Below are 7,765 nucleotides of genomic sequence, written 5' to 3'. Positions count from 1 at the left end.
TCCAGGTGGATTCTTTACCCACTGAGCCACCTGGGAAGTTTGAAGACCCAGCATAGCCAAAAAGAAGCAATTAAGAACAAAAGTAGATGAGATATAATTCACATATCACATACCATTTACCTATTTAAAGTGAATAATTCAAATATTTTCAGTATGTTCACAGAGTTGGGTAACCATCACAATTAATTTTAGAACAGTTTCATTACCCTGAGAAGAAACCTCGTACCCATTAACATTAATGTGCATGCTAAGTCGCTTCAGTCGTGTCCAACTCTGTGACCCTATGTACTGTAGCCTGCCAGGCTCCTCTGTCCATGGGGATTCTCCAGGCAAGAATACTGGAGTGTTGCCATTCCCTCCTTCCCAACCCAGGGATCGAACCTGCGTCTCTTATGTCTCCTGCATTCTCAGGTGGGTTCTTTACCACTACCACAACCTGGGAAGCCAGTAGAAGTCACTCTTAATTTCCCTTATCTTCCACCCTCAAGGCCCTGCCCTAAGCAGCTACCAATCTATTATACATTCTGTCTCCATGAATTTGCTATTGACTTGGCTGGAACAGCCAGTATAATATTGAATATAAACGCCAAAGCAGATATCCTTGTCTTGTTCCTGACATAAGGGAAAGTAAGTAGTCAGTCTTTCACTATGGTCTGATGTTAGCTGTGGGTTTTTCATCAATGCTTTGTATCAGGTTGAGAAAATCCCCTTCTATTTCTAGTTTGTTGTGTTTTTATCACACAAGGATGTTGGATTTTGTCAAGTGCTTCTCTGAATTTATTGAGATAATCATGTGGGTTTTCTTTTATACTCTATTAATAAAGAATATTACATTGAACCAAATTTGCATTCCTAGGGTAAATTCCATTTGATTTTGTAATATGAAATCAAATACTATAGCAATGTTGTTCTCTGTTATATTAAATTCATTGGTCTGCCTTTGAATGGTCTCTTTTGACCACCCATAATTTTATAATATCATGTGTTGGTCATTTGGAAAATATTGGTTCATGGAGTTATACAGATCTTTCAAATAGTGACAAAATTCAGCAGATAATATTTAAAGCAATCACAGTTGTTAATGTTATAATCAATGTCATCAGAAAAATATTTAGATGTTGAAAAGCTGTCATGTTCATGGTGGTGGACACTAATCCTCCAAAATTCTGATTTTCTCAAAATTTTCTCAAAATTCTTTGAGATCATAAATTTTATCATGAGTAACAAATACTGTCAGTAGTATTCTTAAAGTGACAGGCTCATTTTACTCACTTACAAGAAAACATCAGCCAAATACCCAATCCTGAATAATCACAGTTTGTCTATCAGTTGTTCTTTCAGGTAAAAATGGTGTTCTATGAAAAAAGTGGCTATGTTCTATGGAAAAAAGTTCAATTCACAACACAATCTCTCAATTAATTTTTTGGGGGAGGAAAGACATTGTTACTTTGGTATACAGCAATGTACTTCCTATTTTGTCATGATACATGTTTTAATAAAATAAATAATTTTAATTTGAAAATAACTCAAAAGCTGAAATTTAAAAAAGGTGAATAAATTTACTGCCCATAAAGGAAATTCTTAAATGAAATTGTCTTTGGGACTTTCCTAGCGTTCAGTGGTTTAGACTCCAAAATTCCATTGCAAGGGGCATGGTTTTGATCCCTGGTCAAGGAACTAAGATCCTACATAGTACAAAGTGCAGCCAAAAAAAACCCACAAAACGAAACAAGTGAAATTGTCTTTTTTCCCCCTTGTATGTTGTTGTTTAGTCGTTAAGTCATGTCTGACTCTTTGCAATGCCATGGACTGCAGCACGCCAGGCTTCCCTTTCCTTCATGTCTCCCGGAGTTTGCTCAAACTCATGTCCATTGAATCGGTGATTCCATCCACCCATCTCATCCTTTGTCATCCCCTTCTCCTCCTGCCTTCAATCTTTCCCAGCGTTAGAGTCTTTTCCAATGAGTCAGCTCTTCACATTAGGTGGCCAAAGTATTGGAGCTTGTGTATAGTGGAGAAGAATATAATGACTTCCAGTACAATGTGGAGCCACTGCATGGCTCCCTGCTAACATGCTAACAGTTGTAGCTACTGTTGCTTTTGTGACATCAATAATAATGTCAACACAGTGACAAAGACAAACAACCTTAATATTACTATAAAAATAGCTTTAAATTTGTGTATGTGTATTAGTCATTCAGTTGTGTCCGACTCTTTGTGACCCCGTGACTGTATCCTGCCAGGCTCCTCTGTCCATGGTATTCTCCAGGCAAGAATACGGGAGTGGGTTGCCATTTCCTTCTCCAGGGAATCTTCCCAACCTAGGGATCAAACCCAGGGCTCCTGCGTTGCAGGCAGATGCTTTACCATATGAGTTACTAAAGTTCTCAGGGACCTCTAGTGTTTTGTGGCTCACATTTTGAGAATTGCTGTTTTATGGAAATTATACATAAACGTCATAAAAGACCTCTGTAGCATTAACTGTTTCTTTTCAATTTGTTCAGCTATTTCTGATAATCCATACTACCTTAATTATCCATACTACCTTAATAATCCATACTACCCTGAAGCACAAGTTTGATTGGAAGAAGTGGTCATTTCTAAAGGCTTGTCCTGGTTAATCTAATTTTAGTGCGTTTTCACACAACTGTGGTGATTGTACATGGCTTACAGCTAGTTTTAATTTTCAGTGCCTTAAACGATAATGGCTGTAGCTTTCTTAAGTATGACAGCTTTTTGGATGGAGAGAGAAAAGCATAGAAAAGTGGGCCAGATTGCCTGAATAGGGAAATTTTGGGAGCTCACTTATGTTTACTAAGATTTTAGTGATGAGAGCAAATGTTAGTAAGTTCTTTTGGCCATGAAGAGTGTTTGTTTCAGTTCCCCTTTCCTTGGGTTTATTCCGAACGGTACTGGATCTCAGTTTCAGGAGACTGAAACTGCCAACTCCTTCTTGTCTTGAGAAAAAGAGTAAAGAGGTAGGTTGTTCTGTCCTGATTTGAGCTTAGAACACGTGAGCAAGTGGTTCATATCCATGTAATGGTGAAGATCATATCATCAAGAATAATGATGACAAAATTAATAAGGAGCTGAAAATTGCTGAGTACAAAGGAATGCCATCTTGACCATACCTACTTTGAGCAGTAGAACATCTAAGAAGACATATTCTGAACTAGCAAATACGAGTAAATTCATCAAATTCTTATCAAAATTGAGAACATTCTTTCTTTAGCTGCAAAAGTGAGGAAATATAATTAACCTACTAAAGGAACTTGAACTGGGAGTTAGATCTTTTTGGGGGGGTTCTTAGGCTATTCCTCCTCCTTCACTCATTATTTGATTTTCTTTGGTTTCGTCTGTTGGGTCCAACAGGCTTGGTACCACGTGCTTGTAGGCAGCAGACAATGGATGTCTTGAGGCCCTTAGTGAGATAATGTGTGTGCTGAGAATAGGGGATGAGGGGACCCATCTGCCTACACATGTATTTATAAAAAGCATGCACCATAAAATTTTTTCTCAGAGAGTATTTATTGGAATAATTATCACCAAGAGCCAAGATACCAGTTAAGATTTTTCCAACCAAGACAAGAAATTTTATAAAGGATAATGATGCTCTGGAATAGTTTTGATGATGTGGGACTTGAAGATAGGTTCACTGAAAAACATCACTGTGAAACTTGCCATGGTATCCAAAATACTGTAAAAGGGCAATATAACATAACACTTACTGTCTGTCATAATGTCTATAATGATTATCAGTTCAGTTCAGTCGCTCAGTCGTGTCCGAATCTTTGCAACCCCATGAATTGCAGCATGCCAGACCTCCCTGTCCATCACCAGCTCCCAGAGTTTACCCAAGCCCATGTCCATCGAGTCGGTAATGCCATCCAACCATCTCATCTTCTGTTGTCCCCTTCTCCTCCTGCCCCCAATCCTTCCCGGCATTAGGGTCTTTTCCAATGAGTCAACTCTTCGCATGAGGTGGCCAAAGTATTGGAGTTTCAGCTTCAACATCAGTCCTTCCAATGAACACCCAGGACTGATCTCCTTTAGGATGGACTGGTTGGATCTCCTTGCAGTCCAAGGGACACTCAAGAGTCTTCTCCAACACCACACTTCAAAAGCATCAATTCTTCGGTGCTCAGCTTTCTTCACCGTCCAACTCTCACATCCATACATGACCACTGGAAAAACCATAGCCTTGACTAGACGGACCTTTGTTGGCAAAGTAATGTCTCTGCTTTTAAATATGCTGTCTAGGTTGGTCATAACCTTCCTTCCAAGGAGTAAGTGTCTTTTAATTTCATGGCTGCAATCACCATCAGCAGTGATTTTGGAGCCCCCAAAAATAAAGGTCTGACACTGTTTCCACTGTTTCCCCATCTATTTCCTATGAAGTGATGGAACCAGATGCCGTGATCTTAGTTTTCTGAACGTTGAGCTCTAAGCCAACTTTTTCACTCTCCTCTTTCACTTTCATCAAGAGGCTCTTTAGTTCTTCTTCACTTTCTGCCATAAGGGTGGTGTCATCTGCATATCTGAGGTTATTGATATTTCTCCTGGCAATCTTGATTCCAGCTTGTGTTTCTTCCAGCCCAGCGTTTCTCATGATGTACTCGGCATATAAGTTAAATAAGCAGGGTGACAATATACAGCCTTGACGTACTCCTTTTCCTATTTGGAACCAGTCTGTTGTTCCATGTCCAGTTCTAACTGTTCCTTCCTGACCTGCATACAGGTTTCTCAAGAGACAGGTCAGATGGTCTGGTATTCCCATCTCTTTCAGAATTTTCCACAGTTTATTGTGATCCACACAGTCAAAGGCTTTGGCATAGTCAATAAAGCAGAAATAGATGTTTTTCTGGAACTCTCTTGATTTTTTGATGATCCAGCAGATGTTGGCAATTTGATCTCTGGTTCCTCTACCTTTTCTAAAACCGGCTTGAACATCTGGAAGTTCACGGTTCATGTATTGCTGAAGCCTGGCTTGGAGAATTTTGAGCATTACTTTACTAGCGTGTGAGATGAGTGCAGTTGTGTGGTAGTTTGAGCATTCTTTGGCATTGCCTTTCTTTGGGATTGGAACGAAAACTGACCTTTTCCAGTCCTGTGGCCACTGCTGAGTTTTCCATATTTGCTGGCATATTGAGTGCAGCACTTTCACAGCATCATCTTTCAGGATTTGAAATAGCTCAACTGGAATTCCATCACCTCCACTAGCTTTGTTCATAGTGATGCTTCCTAAAGCCCACTTGACTTCGCATTTTAGGATGTCTGGCTCTAGGTGAGTGATCACACCATCGTGATTATCTGGGTCGTGAAGATCTTTAGACATTGCTAAGTCCTATAGTAGGTGATACAGAAAACAAACCAACCAAATACAGTCACTAACTTTTAGAACATCTGTGCATACGGTAGACAAGGCCAAAGACAGATTCTTTAAAAAAACCTAAAGTATAGGGGGCCGGGGCCGGGGGCAGCGGGGGCACGGGGCTGCGTGGGTGGGCCCCAGCTCCGGCCTACCGCCCCCAGGACGTGTTCCTCATGATCCGGCGCCACAAGACCACCATCTTCACGGACGCCAAGGAGTTGAGCACCGTGTTCGAGCTGAAGCGCATCGTCGAGGGTATCCACAAGTGGCTGCCGGATGAGCAGCGGCTGTACAAGGACGACCAGCTTCTGGACGACGGCAAGACGTTGGGCGAGTGTGGCTTCACCAGCCGAACAGCATGGCCTCAGGCCCCAGCCACCGTGGGGCTAGCCTTCAGGGCAGATGAGGCATTTGAGGCCCTGCGCATCGAGCCCTTCTCCAGCCCGCCTGAGCTGCCGGACGTGATGAAGCCCCAGGACTCAGGAAGCAGCGCCAACGAACAGGCTGTGCAGTGAGAGGCCTCCCCCAACTATCCCCCCTCAATAAAAGATTTGGGTGTCCACCTGAAAAAAATAAATAAAAAATAAAAAAACCTAAAGTATAGCTGAATTACAATGTTGTGTTAGTTTCAGGTGTACAGCAAAGTGATTTAGTTACATATTTAGTTTTATATATATATATATATAATGTTATATATTTATATCTATTATTTTCCAGCTTCTTTTTCTTTATAGGTTATTACAAGATATTGAATATAGCTGCTTCTGCTGCTGCTGCTAAGTCGCAGTTATTCTAAGTTATTTAGAATAACTAAGCAGTGGCAGATTTGGTGTGCAGGCCAGACTTCAGACTGCTGTTAAGCAGACAATTGCTGTTTTAACCGCCTGCTGCTACTGCTAAGTCACCTCAGTCTGTGCGACCAACTCTGTGCGACCCCATAGATGGCAGCCCACCAGGCTCCGCCATCCCTGGGATTCTCCAGGCAAGAACACTGGAGTGGGTTGCCATTTCCTTCTCCAATGCATGAAAGTGAAAAGTGAAAGTGAAGTTGCTCAGTTGTGTCCAACTCTTTAGCGACCCCATGGACTGCAGCTTATCAGCCTCCTCCATCCATGGGATTTTCCAGGCAAGAGTACTGGAGTGGGGTGCCATTGAATATACCACCCTGTGCTACATAGTATGATAGGGACAAAACGAAGGGACAAAATAAATGACTAATTGGTTGATAACTAGAAAAATATGGGACACTCTTGTAAGTTAATGATTACTCAAGAAAGCAGGTTTGCTTAATCACAAAACCAAGCGGCTTGCTTAGCAACAAAATCACACGACAGAAGCATGGGACATGCCCCCTAACAATAAAACAATGGTGGCGTGAGACCCACATCATGTCCGGTGAGCTCAGTAAGTTAATGATCCCTAGGACATTCTTGCTGCACACAGAAAAAACAATAGTGTGTAGACCTAGCTTGACCACGCAGGGATAAGAAAACCCCCTTGCTCAACCTGGAGGAAGAATTGATGATAAAAACATGACGTCTACTCAAGAAAGACAATGAAGTTCTTCCCCTCTCCACTTTTTCCTTTGATTATAAAACTGTAGCCCAGTAAGTTCTTGGGGCACAGCATTTCTCTCCCACTTGTAAGCCTCACAAGCATCCTATTCTAAGAAATCACTTTTTATCTATCACCTTGCTCTCTTGGAATTCTCTGCAATGAGACATAAAGGACTATGTTACCAGAGCTCCTCAGATGCCCCCTGAAATGACATCAATCGGTTTCAAGTAGGTCCTTGTTGTTTACCTATTTATATATATATTAATATTAGTGTGTATCTGTTAATATCAAACTCCTAATTTATCCTTCATCCCTTTCCCCCAACTTCCCCCTTTGGTAACCATGTTTGTTTTCTGTCAAAGACAGACTCTTAAATATTTATGTATTTATTTATTTGGCAGTACCAGGTCTAGTTGCAGCATGTAGGATCTAATTCCCTGATCAGGGATAAAAATCAGGCCCCCTACACTGGAAATGCAAAGTCTTAGCCTCTGGGCCACCAGGGACATTCCAAAGACAGACTCTTAACAGCCAGAGTTTCTTGAGGAATATGTGGACTCACTTGAAAGAAAAGAAAACAGCCACTATTGCCTTACAATACAAATTAATCCTCTCCAGTATTCTTGCCTGAGAAATCCCATGGACAGAGGAGCCTGGCGGGCTATACTCCCTGGGGTCGCAAAGATTCAGACATAACTTAGCGACTAAACAACAACAACAAAAATCCTTGGGCTTATAGCACACATACAATTGTGAAACCAAAAGAAATTTATAAAATAAACATGAAAAAGCGACCGAACCCAGTATAATTCAAGTTGATATCTCTTAGGATATGGT

At 41.2% G+C, this 7,765-nt stretch overlaps 1 pseudogene across 1 annotated transcript; it reads left to right on the top strand.

Moving 5' to 3' along the window:
- The first annotated feature begins 5,527 nt into the window (after window positions 1–5,527).
- LOC145503910 (elongin-B pseudogene) lies at window positions 5,528–5,967 on the top strand (annotated as a pseudogene). Its single transcript, XR_014051895.1, has one exon. The product of XR_014051895.1 is annotated as an elongin-B pseudogene (transcript).
- Window positions 5,968–7,765: the final 1,798 nt, after the last annotated feature.

This window comes from Giraffa tippelskirchi, chromosome 4 (genome assembly GCF_054371585.1).
Source record: "Giraffa tippelskirchi isolate mGirTip1 chromosome 4, T2T-mGirTip1v1.2.pri, whole genome shotgun sequence".
Lineage (NCBI taxonomy): Eukaryota > Metazoa > Chordata > Mammalia > Artiodactyla > Giraffidae > Giraffa > Giraffa tippelskirchi.
The sequence above is the reverse complement of the archived record's forward strand: the minus strand, read 5'-3'. Positions and strand labels throughout refer to the sequence as shown.